This window comes from Pipistrellus hanaki (assembly GCF_964339955.1).
Source record: "Pipistrellus hanaki genome assembly, chromosome: 14".
NCBI classification, from domain to species: Eukaryota; Metazoa; Chordata; class Mammalia; order Chiroptera; family Vespertilionidae; genus Pipistrellus; species Pipistrellus hanaki.
Window position 1 is genome coordinate 22,687,221 of NC_140516.1, and position 17,291 is coordinate 22,704,511.

Here is a 17,291-nt window from a genome sequence, read left to right on the forward strand (position 1 = left end):
GAGTATTTACCATGTGTCATTTACTATTCCAAACCTTATATCATTTAATACCATGAAATAGGCATTTTACAAATAGAGAAACTGAGACTCCAAGAAGTGAAGTAATTTGCTTAAGCTCTCACAGCTAGAAAGTAGTGGAAGTGGGATTTAAACTTTGGGTCTGTCTGATACCAAGCCTGAGCTCATATTACATTAGCTTCCAGAGAAAAGTTTAAACTAGTCAACATTTAACAGAACATAAACCATATATGTGAAGCATTAAAAAATTTTATTAACTGATTGATTCTGTCCTTCCTTTGACAAATATTGCTTACTTCCCAATGATATTAGCCACTACACTAGGCACACCAAGAATTGCAGTTAAACTTCCTAGAACTTACTGTTGATATTTAGATACCCCACCAAAGGGGCCAGTTAAGAGCTCTGTCTGCAGTCCCTCACCCTGATGACTTCAGAGCACGCTGGCCTGCTTAACAGCTGCCATCTCCTACATTACTCTGCCCCAGAGCTTCCTTTAGCTATCAAAACCCGCACTGCCTGCCTAAGTGGCCGGCAGCAAGTGCCCTGGAAATAGTGTCTCCAAGGAACAACCTCATCCAAAAACTGATGGCAACTGGTGTACAGACACTTCAGCTCCCATCTCTCTGGTGGAGTAACTGAGGTGTGTATTCTACACTGGCTTTCAGAGTTTTCATTGAGATTAAGCTTCAGTTGCCCACAATGGTAGCTGGCATGTTAGTACTTTTTGTGTTGGCTGCCTTCCCTGTTCTTTCTCATTTTCCTGCTCACTAACTGGTGGGGTTTTTTTTTTTTTTGCCCTCCCTCCACCCCCCAAATCAGCTTCCTGCACTCAAATCCTTGCCTCAGAGTCTACTTCTGAGACAAATTAAGACAGGGCTCCTCAGGTTCTTTGGTTTTGTCATGAGTGGATATTTTGAATCTTATGAAAACAGGCAGCCACTTAAATTGTTCTGGTGTAATAGTGGTTTAATTCATGTTTACCTCAGCCTCTTCATTACTTATTCTGCTGCTACCTACTATATTCTAGAATTTTAGTAGATATTGAAAAAATACTGTATCAAATGAATAGTTGAGAAAAAATGGTGTTCTTATCTTGCAGAAATTTATTTTGTGAGACCCGCTGGGGCAAAGAATACTTAGAGAACAAAGTTCTTGAGTATGCTATTGTTTTATTTTTCCTGAATCTTACCATGTATTTCAAAGGAAGCACTTACTTACTCTTGTTGAGAAGGAGGTATATCCCATATTCATGCAGGTTTTTGTTGGGTTTTGTCCAAAAAATCCAAATGGGTGAACCTGGGAGCCATCCTTATAGCCTCAGAGGGCATTTTCATTTTGTTCTGCAACAGAAGTTATTGAACCTTCTTGAGGTTTGAACCCCAGGCTAAGCAACATGGATCACACACACAAACATGCAAAATGAATAAAAGCCACAGTTCCATGTAAGGATTCATGGATCTGGGAACAGCAATTGAAAGACCCCTTTTCGGGGTTCATTTTCTGGTATACATTTCATCCTGGAGAACAATCAGAAAATTAAATTGACTTTTAGTAAGTTTGCTTGATTTAAGAAAAAATATAATCTCAGGGGGAAATGGTCTGTCTATAGAGATAAATGGTTACTGATCTCAAAATGGTTTTTACTTTATTTCTACTCAGCCAACAAACATTCTCTTTTGGAGTTTTAACCTAATTTCCCAGAGTGGCCTGGCCTATCTTTCTCTAGTAATCTTTTTTTTTTTTTATGTTCTACTCAAGTCTTTAGGGTCTCAGTTGGTTAATGTTTAATGTTCTCTACGACCAGCATTTGATGTTTACACTTTATTGGGCTAACCAAATTTGTAGAGCAAATTAAAAGTGTGCGGATCTTTGGCAAGCCACGTTTCAATATGTGTTGCCCAGAAACCATCTCCTTGTTCAAGGCTGCATGCCCCAAATAGTTTCAATTAACTCTTCTTTCCTGGCGATATCTGCAGCTCTGCGCATTGCTTTTGGGGGGCTATTACTTCCTAGATTTACAAATGCCACGGCCTCATACTCGCTGCTCCCAGAAAGCATTACAGCAGAGAGCTCCCCTTCTGTGTGAAGTGAGGGCGGCAGCCACAGGTAACCTATTAAACCAGATTGACCAAAGACCACAAAAGAGCACTGGAGCGGGAGCTGCAGGGGAGGATGTGTGTGGGGGAAGGGGGGAGTAAGAATAGAAGAGTTGGTATTTTTTTTTTAAATACACATATTCTAAAAAAACACAATACAGGTGTAATAACATAGTTTAAGTAACTAGCCATTGCTATAATAACCTGGAGAAATATATTACTTCTCTTCCTCGTAGGTTGAGTTCCAGCCTTGGAGAACACACTGAAAGGGTGGTGTGGTATCACACAACAGACAGGTTTGGGGAAACCAAAGCCTAGGTCCCGTGTCCAGCGAGGCCAGGCCTCCCGGTGTCATGCGGGCCATGCCCAGTCCTTCACCTCCCTGGCCATCATCCATGAAAGACAGAACTGGCTCTGACCTCTCAAGTGTCTTTCAGGTCAGGCATTTGGGGGATTCTATTCTATCTCTAGCCCCCATCATAAAATATCTGGGGAGCAGAAGGTGGGACTGACAACAATCATCTTTTTTTAAAATACATTTTTATTGATTTTTTTTTTTTTTTACAGAGATGAAGGGAGAGGAACAGAGAGTTAGAAACATCGATGAGAGAGAAACACTGATCAGCTGCCTCCTGCACACCCCCTATGGGGATGTGCCCGCAACCACGGTACATGCCCTCAACCAAAATCGAACCTAGGACCCTTCAGTCAGTAGGCGGACGCTCTATCCACTGAGCCAAACCAGTTTCAGCAACAGTCTTCTTAAAGGACACAAGTTTCACAAATAACCGCCCATTAGACGACAACTTTAATTTTCCCCAAAGAGCGCCTTGATTGTGGTTGGCTATTGACACATTTTCTCCAGCTTCCCAAGCCCCAATTCTCTTTTAGCTTTGCCAGGAGACACGGATTTTGACAAAGAGTGAGAAGCTACAAAGAAGATTCTGGGATTTACTCAGCAGAGGAACATGAGGAATCCCCAAACCGCAGGGTCATGGATGGACCAAGCGGTCAGGTTTCCTGGGGGTCAGATTTCTTCTGTCTCCTCCAGGCTACAGAGGGAGTCAGGCCAGTGGCCCAGGGGTAGCTGCTTCCTGGCACTGGGCGGTGGCTGACCGCAAACGTGCTTCCCTGTTGGACTTACTTTGAATCTACTGTATCAGGAACACAAATTTAATCAAGAACAAAATGTTACCAACGTCTTGTCTTTGTTCCCGTGGATGCATATATCCTTAACACTGTATTGCATTCCCTTGTGCTAGAAAGCTCTCCATCTGACATCTGACTTATTTCATAACACTCGTGTGTTGTTTTTTTTAAGTGCAAATATATGTGGAGGAAAAAGAGAAACAAGGAGCTGAATTTCCACACAATGCACTCTCCTTCCCCCTCCCCCCCCCCCCCCCCCCCGACTTAAAGAAATAACTGCAGTACAGATTTTAACAATTAACATTCCTGCAGTGGATGCCGTTATGGATGGAGCTAATAAATGTTTTCAAACACTCCTCGGCTCAAATACACGTTCAGCTTATTTTCTGCCATTTGATGGCATGGGTGGGTTGAGACATTCCTCCAAGCGGTTTTTTTTTTCTCCCTCCTAGTCAAAGAAAGAGATCTTATCTTCCTCCCCACCCTAACTCACCCCCTTCCTCTGCTCTGCCCTCCCCTCCCCGCGCTGCTGTGCTCTGTGCCTACTTTACTGAAACCTGACTTGCAGGTCAGCGGGCTGGTAACAGATTAATTTTACTCTGTGAGGCACACCAAGCATTTTGGCTAGGAAACATGAGAACCCTGTTATAATATTACCGTTTTTCTAAATTAAATATTAGGAAAAATTAAACCAAATTGTGGCGCATAGTGCAATGGAAAATATTTCTCTTCCAAACAGTCCTCTGTGATAAATGCCTGTGTGAGTGAAAGCACAATAAATATGCGCTACATTTAAAAAAAAAACACACCTAGATTATTCAGGTTTTAAGACTTATAGCTAAAAGTGGTTTAATGTTTCATGCCTAATAATAGATTACTCCTATCGCATTTCTAACCTTTATTTCTCCTAGCTTTGAAGTGCAGCCATATAAAGGTTGTTTGTAGAACCACACGAAAGTTAAAGCAAATATTACTTAGGATGATTCATACCAGCAAGAATTTGCAATGAAGGCAGAAGCTTTTTTTTTTCTTCTTTTTTTCTCTTTTTTTGGTGTATATGTGCGTCTGAATCAAAAGAAATGAAATGTTTGTAATGTTTTTTGGTTGATAAATTTATTAAAACATTTTAGAGGCTTGTGGTGGAGGCACAGCTGACATAAACAAACTGACTGGAAACAGATTATATTCTGCTCTGTGGGGGAGGCGGAATTGAAAAGGGGAAAAATTCCCTGGATTTCAAAAATTGCCACTAGGTCACAGCAATGCTTAATTAACTGAATACATTAACGAAAGGCTATAACATAGATGCTAAAATAAAATAAAAAAAGGGGGGGGGAGCAGTTGAGTTCATTTAATCCTCTGTTCTTTGCTTACAGATTAGCCTTTCAGAATGAGCAACCTGATTTTTTTTTTTTTTTAAAGGATCCATTTACCTTCCAGAGATTTTTCATAGCAAAACATTTTGCATGGTTGCAAAAGAAATTAATTTGTTGCCAGTTGCTCCATACTGGCAGGAATTCTGAATAAAGAATGTAAGCAATCTATCTTTGTTTGCAAGATATAATTAATCTGGCAGTTAAAATTCTTTGGAAACATTCGATGACTTATGTGGAAAAGTAGCGCAGCATTTTCAAAGAAAGCTCAGAACTGTATGCAGGGGAAGATAAAAGATATATGAAGTGTTTGTTCTAAGCGATACTATTCATTTAAAGATCATAATGTAACCCCACCCTAGCAATTATTGTGAAAAACAAGACAAATCTCCATCTATAGCTTTCCGACACAGTCTTGATTTGAGAAACAAAATAAGCACATTACTGTTATAGTCTAATAGACTGCAAGCTGTTTTATTAGAGTCAGCTGAATCCTGTTTTGCATAAAAAAGAACTCTGCTATCAAGAACACATTTACATTAATATGACTTTGACAAAGTAAAATAAAATCGCATTAAGATGATGTAAGTAGATAAGACAATGAAATCTCTGTGAGAGAGTTTTGGCATACACTAATTACAGTCAAGTCCCTGCAGGAAAGGAACATATTTTTACACCAACTATCCACGTGTTTGAAAATGTAGAAAGCCTAAAATGCAATCCTTGGTTTAGGTATTTCCTGAATACATTGCATTGTGTTTCTGAGGTAAGTTTTTTTTTTTTTTTTTTTTTTTTTTAAGGAGCCTGTCTTATAAATAACACTTTCATTTACAATAATACAAGCAAGTTTCTTTCTGAGTACTAGCCTGCAATCACCCTGATTATTTTAAGGGACTTTCCAATATAGGGCAGCTGAAAACAAGGTTTTAGATTACATGGTAATTTAGGAATGCATGAAAAGTAAGTAGTTACCATAATAGGGTTCTGGATAAACTTCATGGTTTTTAGAGCAAAACATAACAACATATGTTTTGTGATTTGTTTCAATGATTTTTCTTTTCTTTTTTTTTTTTTTTTGTTCAGATTCTACCAAAATATTTGGGGGCCTCATCAGTGTACAGCGTTTTTATAACCTTATTTTGAAAACTTTGATGTCTCTCTTTTTGTTCAGTCATTAAAAGAAAGGCAATGATGGATGAAGATAATGCTGTGGATTTTATGACTAATCAGTTCTTGGCAGTGGCCATATTTCTTCTGTAGTGAAACTTTAATATTCCTTTGGCCTTGTATAGGCTTAAAAAAAATTTTGTTTTGGAACTATGCTACACCAGCTACTTAATAAGAATTACCAAACAGTTATTGCACAAAAGTTAGCACTCTGATTTAATACCTGACAAAATGAAGTAACCAGGAAAAGATTTCTCCTCCTTCCTGGCCGCTCACAGATTTGGGTTGCCCTGTAGTTGTCTTTTTCCTACATGTTTTAAAAGGCAAGAACATGGAGAAAACACTAAGCAGAGGGCAGACGATTTGAGAGGGGAAGAAAGACTGGTGGGGGTGAGATGAGCTACTAGTTGTCTTTGTGACGAAGCAGCTTTTACGAGGAGCCTGACTTTCTGCCTGATCTTTGCTGCATTGTTCTTGAAGTTGCGACAGCAAACACCAGGTGTCTCCATTAAGCTGAGCTGAAGTTTCTAGGGAGGAAGGCCACTTGGCCAGGACAGTTGAAGCAGCCTCCCCTTTCCCTACTGCTCTTGGCTGCTGCCTGGATAAGCCTGGAAGGGCTGACTGGGGCCAGGGAAGGGGAGCTCAGTCTTTGATGAGCATTCAGGTTGGAGCCTGTTGACTCCTATCAGATCTGTAAGGGAACCTGAGCTTTGTGTGGAAATGAGCAGGTATGGTGGGGAAGGAGTCTAGTGACCCAGGAAGGCAAGAGACCAGACCAGGACTGGGTAAAAGGGAGCCTCCTTCTTGAGGGAGAGCCAACGCTGGGAGGATCTCCTGCTTGGGGACAACCAGACTGAATACCCAGCAGATGATGTGTTGGCTTCTTCTCTAACAATGGCTGATGCCTCAAATTCCAAGCTATGATTTCCATAGAAATGCATTTATTTCTTCATCAAATGGTTATTTAATTTCTACTGTGTGCCAGGTACTGTCCCAGAAGTGAAAAACTAGTCAAAACCTGCTCGCTCATAGAACTTGCATCAAATATGACCCTTCCAATCGATGCCAAGGGTAGCAATTGAAGCCAGTGGCATTCCAAGTATAGGGATACGTATTGCGCTGAGGGAAGACTGCATATTTATGCTCTGGAACTTCTGGATGAGCAGATATCTAGATGTATAACTTCTTAGTAGCCTCTATGTACTACTTTGCATTTTCCCTTTCCAGGAGATGTCCTATTTCTTAAAAGTATTTGGCCAAGGAATCTTATTTCCCCCCAGCCTACAAATTACCCTGGGTACAATGAACATTTTGGGGAACATAGGGAAAATTGCTTTGAGTGGTAGACAGTCAGAATCTTTCTTCTTTCAGATGTAGACATGAGGTTAGAATATGGAAGGAGGAGAAAAGAAACCAGAACTTGGAGGCCACTTGTCCAAAGAAAGGAGATGTTTGCCCCAGAGAATGTGACTGTGGAAGCAGTGCTGCTCCTATATAGGAAAGCTATTTCCCATCAGGTTCTGAATAGCCTTCAAATGACCACAGGAAAGATGGGAAGCTAAAAAATGTAGGTTCTAGTTCTACTTCCGGCTCTAATGAGCTATGCGATCTTGAGTATTTTTTTTTTTTTTTTTACCCTTTTTGACCTTAATTCTTCGTTCCTGATAATCAGCATTGAATACATAGTAAGCCATTTAATCTTCAAAAACAGTTTATGAAGTAGATCATGTTATTGCCTCTATTTTATAGATAAGGACTCTGAGTAACAAGTAGATTAAGATACTTGCCCAAGGTCACACAGCTAGGAAGTAAAGGTGCCAAGAATATTAAATGACAATTTTGGACCAGATGGTCCTTGCTTCAAGATCTAATATTCTATAATTTTATGAGCAACTTTAGCTATGTCTCATATCCATTATGATCAGGCAGTCAATCTTCTAAGAAGAAATCATTCAATGGTCAATAGATTTATTGAGCATGTACTCTGTGCCAGAACTAGCCAAAGCCCTGGGGAATCTATAGGGAGCAAGACAAAGTTTTTTACAGGACCTTGTAGTCTAGTGGGGATGGGGCAGGGACAGGCAAACAGGCAGTCCATTTGCATAACAAAAATATTCATCACTAACATTTCTATAGTGAATCATATTATCAAATTATTATGGAAGACTGTCCTTAAACAATGAAAAGCAGAAATGACCCAAATGGCCTTCAGCAAATGAGTGAAATAAGCAAAACATGGTATATCCAACACAGTGGAATACTATTTAGTATTAAAAAGAACAAAGTATTGATATATGCCACAGCATGGATGAACCCTCAAAACATCATGTTAAGTGAAAGAAGTCAGGCACAAAGACCACATACTTTATAACTTTATTTCTATGAAATGTCCAGAATAGGCAAACCCATAGAAACTGAAAGTAGCTTAGTGCTTGCCAGGGCCTGAGGGAAGGGAGAATGGAGAATGACTACTTAAAGAGTACAGCCTTTCTCTTTGGGGTGATGAGGTATTCTGTGATGGTTGCACAACATTATAAATGTACTAAACGTTACTAACAGTAAATTTTATGCTATTTACTTTTTACCACAATAAAGAAATGTTGCTAGATTAGTCCAGGCTTATTATTCCCATTTCAAGTTAATAAATCCCTATTCATTACCTGCCTTATGAAAAAGTGGGCTCAGCAGTGTGCGGATATAAAGGAGAATATCATGTAATCCCTTCCTATCATATTTTATAATCTACCTATCAAAATAGTAGAGGGTCAATAATGAATTATGATAAAGCATAATTACCTCAGCATTATAATGGCAGAACAGGCAAAATGATGAAGAATATTTGGGAGAAAGAAGAAAGTAAGACTGAAGATTCGGTCAACATCAACCCCAGCTACAAAGCTCAAAGAGGTGGCTTAAGCAGAGGTTATCACATGGCCACACAGCATCATAGACCATGAGGGCCAAAAGGTAGCAGTCAATGCAATCAAAGAAGGTGGAGAGGAAGAACCAAGCAGCACAAGATGTGTTGCTCCAATAAACTGGCCATCATCTGAGGCACAGCGACCAATGAATGGCAGATATCCACAGAAGAGTGGTGACTCAGAGGGGGGGAAAAGAAATAGTCCGTCCTCAACTGAGGTTATTGGAAAATCCTCATGGAGAAAGTGGTGGTTTGGGTGTCTTGACGGTTGAGTAGAAATTTAATAGACGGAGAAGAAACTGACAGAGAGGGTAAATAACTTGATGGATGTCACACAACAGTAACAGAGCAGAAACTGAATTGTCAATGAGCGCACATTCAATCCTCCGTATTCGTGAATTCTGCATTTGTGAATTTGCCCACTCACTTAAATTGATCTGTAACTTCAAACCAATACTTGAGGTATTTTCACAGTCATTTGTGGACTGTGCAGAGAGATGAAAACTTGAGTTGCCTGACAGGCATGTTCCCAGCTGAGGTCAAACAAGGCTATACTTTGTCTTCTTGTTTCCTCCCTCATAAGGTAAACAAATTATTCATTTAACAAGTGTTTAGTGCCATGTTTTCACATTTTTGTGCTGCTTCTTCTCTCCCCGCCCCCTGTTTAAAATAGCCCCCAAGCACTGAAGTACTCAATAGTGTTCCTAAGGACAAAAAGACTGATGTGCCTTGTGGAGAAAAACATGTGTAAGTTAAGCTTAGTTCAGACTTGAGTTATAGAGCTATTGGCTGTGAATTTGATGTTAATGAATCAACTATATATCTATATCTATATCTATATCTATATCTATATCTATATCTATATCTATATCTATATCTATATCTATATCTATATCGTGTCTTTAAACAGAAACTCATATGAAAGTAGTTTGTTGTTAATAAGTTGATGAAAATGTGATCAGAGGCTCACAGGAACCTCACTCTCTATTTTCCTTAGGAGCAATGGTTCAGTTTTCACGAATTCACTGTTCGCAGCAACTTTATCAAACATAACTACCCCAAATAATGATAATTGACTGTCCTTTTCATTACTGTTTACTCCCAGGTTTGAAATGGGGCCATTTCTTCTCCACTCCTTACTCATCAACCTCCCCCCCCCCCGGCTGAACACATATTCACACAGATGTGCACATGTGTACACATACTCACACATGTGTGCACACACACACTTCTCCCCAGAAATATTATGTAAATTTTAGGGATCAGAGTAAAATGGAAATACAAGGCCCCTTGTTCAAGAATTATTAAGAATTTGAAGGTGGCAAGAAGAGCATGAAACCATATGCGGGGGTATGTGCACACATTGCACCCATGAAGCTGGCCTGGCTCCTTCCTCCTAATTAGTGATGTTCTCACTTTTAGTGCATGCACTTCTTTTTTCTCTGAGATAAAGAAAATGTGATTGCTATTCCCCCCGCATCGTTTTAGATAAGAAGCTCAACAAGCCATTTGGACTTAGCAAATGTCTCGGGAAGAGGATAACATGCTCACAGACACACGGTCTGTGATGACTTGGTGGCTGGAGGGTTAGTTTGGCCTTTGGCCTCCTGGAATCCAGTGCCTTGGAGGGGATTTCATTTTCTCACTGACAACCAGCCAGAGTCATGTGGACTCACATGTCATAGCCAAACAGCACTGCAGCACTCCACGCTGCCTCTCACCAGTCCCCTGGGCCACATTTCCTTGCAAAAAGTCTCTGTAATGATTTGATAGGTCCCGATTTAGCCTCCTTGAAGTTCCTGGACAATGCTCGGGACCTGGCAGCCTCTTGCAGCGGCCTCTGTTCAGGGACTATGGACTCTCCAGACTTCCAGGACAGAAGCAAGCAGGCGCTCGACTCCCGAAGTGGATTCATTTGGCCCAGAACTTGCTGTCTACAACAGTTGTGGTTTAAAGTCTTCAGAGAGGAAAGGAAGAGTGAGGAAGCTTGGATATTCAAAAGCAGCTAGCTCACTGAAGGCAGATCCCCGGAGAGCATTGCCTTATCTGGGCTTCCTTTCCTCCTGTCCTCCCTCTGACTCAGTAGGAGCAGGATGAGGCTGGGGAAAGCCTCTCAGACTTATGAGCCAGCAGACTGGGTTTCCTTTTGGAAGGAAGGGCCCAGGCAAGTTTGCTGGTTCACTGATTGCTCCCTTGCCATTTGCAGCTGTCTTCACCTCTCCCCTTCTTATGGCTACGTGTCGTAGGGCCTTCAGAGCTGTCTTCTTCCAGAAAGCCTTTCGAGCCTTGGGCAGATAGGCTGTATTACAATAGTTTATGAAGGCTGCCCTAACAAAGCACCAGACAGTGGGGCTTAAAAACTAGAAATTTACATCAGTAGATGAGTGGATAAAAAAACTGGTACATTTACACAATAGAATACTACTCAGCTGCGAAAAATAAGGAAAGCTTACCCTTCACAACAGAATGGATGGGCGTGAAAAGTCTAAGTGAAATAAGTCAGAGAAAGACAAGTACCACATGATTTCACTTATATGTGGAATCTAATGAACAAAATAAACTAACAAACAAAATAGAAACAGACTCATAGAGACAGAGTACAGACTGACAGCTGTTCAAGGGGTGGGGGTTGGGAGGCTGGGGAAAAAGGTGGAGGATTAAGAAAAAAATCACCTCACAAACATAGACATAGACAACTGTATGGTGATTACCAGAGGGAAAGAGGTTGAGGGAGGTAGAAGAGAGGAAAGGGGGATAAACGGAGATGGAAGGAGAGTTGACTTGCGATGGTAAACACATATATAACATACAGATGATGTGTTATAGAATTGTACACCTGGAACCTATATAATTTTATTAACCAATGTCACCTCAATAGATTCAATTAAAAAATAGAAATTAGTGGTTCCTCAGTTCTGGTGCCATAAGTTCAAGATCAAGGTATCAGAAGATCTGGATCCTTCCAATGGCTGTGAAAGAGAATCTGTTCCGTGCCTGTCCACTAGCTTCTGGTTGTTTGCTAGACGTCTTTGGCATTTCCTGAAGCTGCACCCCTGGACCTGTGCTTTGATATTCAAATATTGTTCTCTCTGTGTCTCCGGCACCAAATTTCCCCTTTTTATAATGACACTTATAATCCCACACTACTCTAGTATGATCTCTTCTTATCTAATTATGTCTGCTTGACTCTTCTTCTAAGGAAGGTTATCTTCTAAGGTATTGGGGGTCCAGACTTCAACATATGTATTCTGGGGGACTCAATTCAATCCAGAACAGAGTCCATGATGGGAGTGATGAATAGAAGTGAGATTAGCAAGGTGGCTGCTAATGGAGATGGGCCACACCAGAGTTCTCAGTGTAGACTGTGAAGAGGTGGGACTTGAAGTTTTACTTGTATTGTGAGCCAGACTATGGACTATTTCAAAAGACAGGCAGAATGAATTCAGATTTTGTGAAAAAGGCAAGTTGGAGCCATTGTAAGCTCTGGAGCTGGATTGTAATTGTGTAAAATGGCATTTTAGAACAAGGCTTAGTGTGAATATAGTGGAAAGGCTGTGAAAGTTCTTAAATGGAAAGAAGGTATAGGATTTGACTAATTAATTGGATTCAGAAAACAGGAGGATTAATAATAATAACCTGAATTGATAGGTTGAAAAGGGAAAGGTGGATATTTTGGGGTCATGTGTGCATATGTGTGTGCATGAATGAATGCACATGCTTAGATGAAAAATCTTAATTTGGGACGTGTCGCATTTGATATAATATTTGGCACCAAAGAGTCAGCAAGCTTTTTCTGTAAAGGGACAGATAATACATATTTTAGGCTTTCTGGGCCATATTAGCTCTGCTGTAACTAGCTTTGTTATTATGTCAAGAAAGCACCCATGGGCAGTATGTAAATGAATGAATGTGGCTGAGTTCCAGTAAAACTTTATTTATTTCAAGGGCTGTAGTTTGCCAACTTCTGCTGCAGATACTTGGGTATATGTTAATATACCCAACAATACATTAAAAGGAGAGACAATATACATGTCCTTTAAATGTTGATTTTGTGATGTCTTTTGGAATGATGAATGTTCAGTAGTCAGTGAAAAATTTAGTATCAGTTGAAACTTACAACTTTATTCATGCATGCAACAAACATTTGATTGAGAATCAACTAAGTGCAAGTGTATTCACCTATCATCACAATCACTCTCCACTGGCAACTTTGCGAGTTGGGCAATTTGTATTCCCATTTTACATGCGCAGAAACTGAGGAAGTCCTTGATAAGACAACTTGGAGTTGTGGAACTTTCTTACTAGACAATTTAGTCTCTGGGTGAAGGCTTTCCACTCAGGCAAGAATATTGCCTAGGCTTGAGAGCTTGTAGGAGGGGATGTCAAATTTAACATCTGCTTACATGTTGTCAACGTTTTAACTTTGCTCTCAGTTAACAATCTTCAGGATAACTGTACTCTATGTTCTTGCTAGAGGGTAAGGTCTTGAAATTGTGTAATATCTACAACCTGTCAAGATCCTGGAAGAGAGAAAAATTGAGGGAAGATAACTTAAGGCTCATGTAATTTGCTCTTTTCTCTACATTACCTACATTTTTTTCTTTGATCAAGTTGACTGCTGCATCCCTCACAGAATCTTTCTCATATAATTTAAGACATTATTTTGGTCTCTTAGGTAGAATTGATACGAAAAAAGTTGAGTGGATTTTGTTCCTGGTTTAGCTGAGAGCTGTTATTGAAAATATTGTTTATTACATTCCTCCACATATTGCTCCCTGTGAGAAAATTATCAGACGTTGACATAAGAAAAGTTCGGTTATCTTTTCTTTGGAGAAAATATAATTCTGCTTCTCAGTGAAAGAGAACCATGCAGCTAATTGTGTTTCCCTTTTTGATTGGGCTCCTGGGAAGCTCAGAGACATGTTTAAAATGCAAAGGCATCTATTGTCAAAACTATGTTTTCTAAGGCTGTATCTCCTTTTTTTGTTCCTATTTTGTTAATCTTATTTTTCCACCCATAAGCTGCTTCAAATACTTCTTGGAGAGAGATGACTGTTTAAAGTTTTTAAAAAATCGAATCGAAGTAGAGAATCTTTCAGCCAATCAAAACAGTAACCAAAGTTCCATTAAACTCAGGAAAAAATGTTGAAAAAGACTTTATGATTAAGGACAGATATTTGCTTGGTTAACTTTAAGAGAACACATGCTGTTTGTTCTATGATGACAAATTATTTCACATCTGCTGAGTGACCCACTTAAATGGATTACTATATATATTTGCCTTAACACTAAGCACTGGGTGAGGTACCAAGGACCTGGCACAGCATAGGCTTAAAGTTAGATCTAAGAACTTGTTTCAACTCTGCCACTAAATATTCATGTGGCTTTCAGAAAATCTGATTTCAGCTGAATGATTCCGAATGTCCCTTCAAACATAATCTTCTTTAAAAAAAAATATTGATTTCAGAGAGGAAGGGAGAGGGAAAGAGAGAGAGAAATATCAATGATGAGAGAGAATCATTGATTGGCTGCCTCCTGCATGCCCCCTTTTGGGGATTGAGCCTACAACCATGGCAAGTGCCCTAGACCAGAATCAAACGCAGGGCCCTTCAGTCTGCAGGCCAATGCTCTATCCACTGAGCCAAACAGGCTAGGGCAAATATATCCTCCTAGGAATCTATTGCACACATGCTTTTGTCCGCCATTCACTTCCTTCCATTGTTCAAATTAGTCTTATTTTTCTAGCAAGACTCTAAGCTTCTGGGTGTCAGGAGCTATGCTTAGGTTTGGCCTTAGGTCTGTGTTAGGCATATATCTCTATCTCTATCTCTATCATCTGTATTTATATTCATAGAGTTATAACCATATTATTTTAAATAGGTTAAAGTAGCTTACAAAAATGAATACAATAAAATAAGATGAAATAAATTAAACTGATTAAAAAACAGGTTTATGCAGAGGGAGAAATGATTAAGGCAGGGAATAGGGAAAGGTGGGCAGATAGGCAGGCAGATAAGTAGTAGGTAAGCACCTGTTGAATAGCACACCAGCATCCACCTGCCTGGAGAGAGCACATTTGCTTTCTGTGCGAACACAAATTGCCTTGGAAACTGAAGCCAAGTGGAATAAGGACGTAGGAGAAATCTTTTTGTCTTAAATTAAATCTAACCACCCCGTGATGGAAACATAGCACATAATGATTGAGTGTTAAAAGTCAGTTGCTGAGTCATTGATCTATAAAGGTGCTTGCTGGATGTGTTAAATGGAAATTCCTTCAGTCAAGGAGGACAGCATAGAACATGTGCTAGCTACACTGGGGCAAGAAGAGGAGAGGTTTTGTTTCAGAAGGAGAGCGTTTCAATAGGAAGAAGGTTTGGCTCCGAATGGCTGCCCGGGGCTCCCACAGAATGTGGGGCTCTCTGAGGGCAAAGCAGATAGTAGCTGGCAAAGTGCAAAACAAGGAGGAAGCCGGTTGGGGGAATTCAGCAAACAGCACTTCTTATGAAATTAGTGAGTAATAAGGTAATTTAGGGGCCTGTTCCTCTTTATGGGAAATATTCTCTGGTGAGCTCTTCAAATGGAAAATTCTCAAGTACTGTAATGCACCAATATGAAAGATTTATGCAGCAAAAGGCCTGAACAGATAGCAGAAGAAATTTGAAGCTATGAAGGTTGGCAGTTCTGCCATCAATACTTCATTCATTTAACAAATATTTATAGAGCCCTTCGCATGTGCTAGATACTATGCCAATCACTCGAGGGAATGAGGGCAAGGGAGCAAATAATGCATAATACATCAGGTCTATCTTTCAGACCCATACATCCTAATGGGGGAGCTGGCATGAAAGAAATCATATTAATTCAGTAAAAAGTATTTATTGAGCACCTATTATGTACCCAGGCTAGTGCCGGGGGAGGAGTACAAGGCAGAACTAAAATGAGCCCAATCAGTGTCAAAATGTTAAATTGGAAATCTGTAAATCAGGAGTAAGTTTTTTTTTTCTTGTCTCAACAGGGAGTTCACACAAAGACTGCCAAGAACTGCAGAGATTAATGGAATAAGCTATAAAGTACCAAAGAACACATTTACTATGAAGCTAATGAAGCTGAAGCCTCAGGGACCCTCACTTGCCAGGGTCCTTCCTCAGACCCTGGGAGAGGCCCCCGGAGTTTTTATTTATAATTCTATTTTCTTTTACTTAAGAAAGCTCCTGTCAATTATACAAGCTTTGGGCCACACAAAATTCAGCTGTGCCATTGAAAGCACCATGTTATTCTAGGCCAGATCATCACACAGTCCTTCCATTCTTATCTCCCACCATCCCAGCGATAGTCTTGTAGAGCCTTCTCTTCTCTCGGGTATTACTTGTCCAACAAATATTTACTTGTCAGCCTAGTATTTTCCTTCTCTGAACTTCACTTCTTTAATTCTTAGAGAAAGGAAAGGAGAGGGAGAGGAAGAGGGAGAGAGAGAGGAGAGAGAGAGAGAGAGAGAGAGAGAGAGAGAGAGAGAGAGAGAGAGAGAGAGAGAGAGAGACATCGATGTGAGAGAAAAATCAATCAGTTGCCTTCCACGTGTGCTGTGACTTGGGATCGAACCCACAACCCAGGCATGTGCCTAGACCAGAATCAAACCGGCAATCTGTTGGTGTATGGGACCATACTCAACCAACTGAGCCACTTCGGCAGAGCTCATTTATTTTATTTTTTTAAGACAGCAAGTTGACAGCTTCTAGCCACTCAGCAAAAAAAGTATTAATCTTTTCTCTGGCATCTCACATATGACATTGCCAATGGTGTGTGTGTAATCCTTGTGAGAGCGGCCAGTCTTCTAATTTTAGTAAATGCAGTCAAGGAAAAGGGCCTGGATTTTAAACAAACAGCAATGGATTCTGCATTTGCATGTCATGCTCTAAAATCATCTTTTTCTGAGTAACGAATTCATTGGGACCAGGCCACAAAAAGCATGGTGTTTTGTTAAATTGGGGCGTTTGGGAAGCATAAAAAGAATTCTAGTCAAATATCCTAAGAGATTCTGTACTCTTCAAAGTAAAACATCTTGGTAAATCATTAATAGTCTTGAGTGACCATGCTTAGGACAAGTATATATTCATGTTAAGTGAACTCCATCTCCAGAACTGGGATAATGTAGGCTACACAGGTATTGGAAGCTTCAGTGGTTACTGGAGAACACTGAATTACTATGAAATGATTTGGAAAATAATTTGGACCATAGGATTATTAGAACAAGTCTTAAAAAATATTTATTTCTTACTATCCATAAAAACAAACCCAGATATGTGTTAAAGAGTATTAGGCAAGAGCAATGCTGTTAATAAGTTGTGTGACTTAGACAGCGATGATGATGATGATAATAATAAATATTAGCATTATTAATTATTGACTATGTCAAGTCCTGTGCTCAGTACTTCATATTATCTCATTTAATCTTCACAACTCTATCAGTGTCCACATTGCTTATTTTTTATTTACTTTATTTTTTCTTTTCTTTTTATTGTTGATACTATTACTGATGCCCCTATTTTCACCCCCTTTGCCCCTCTC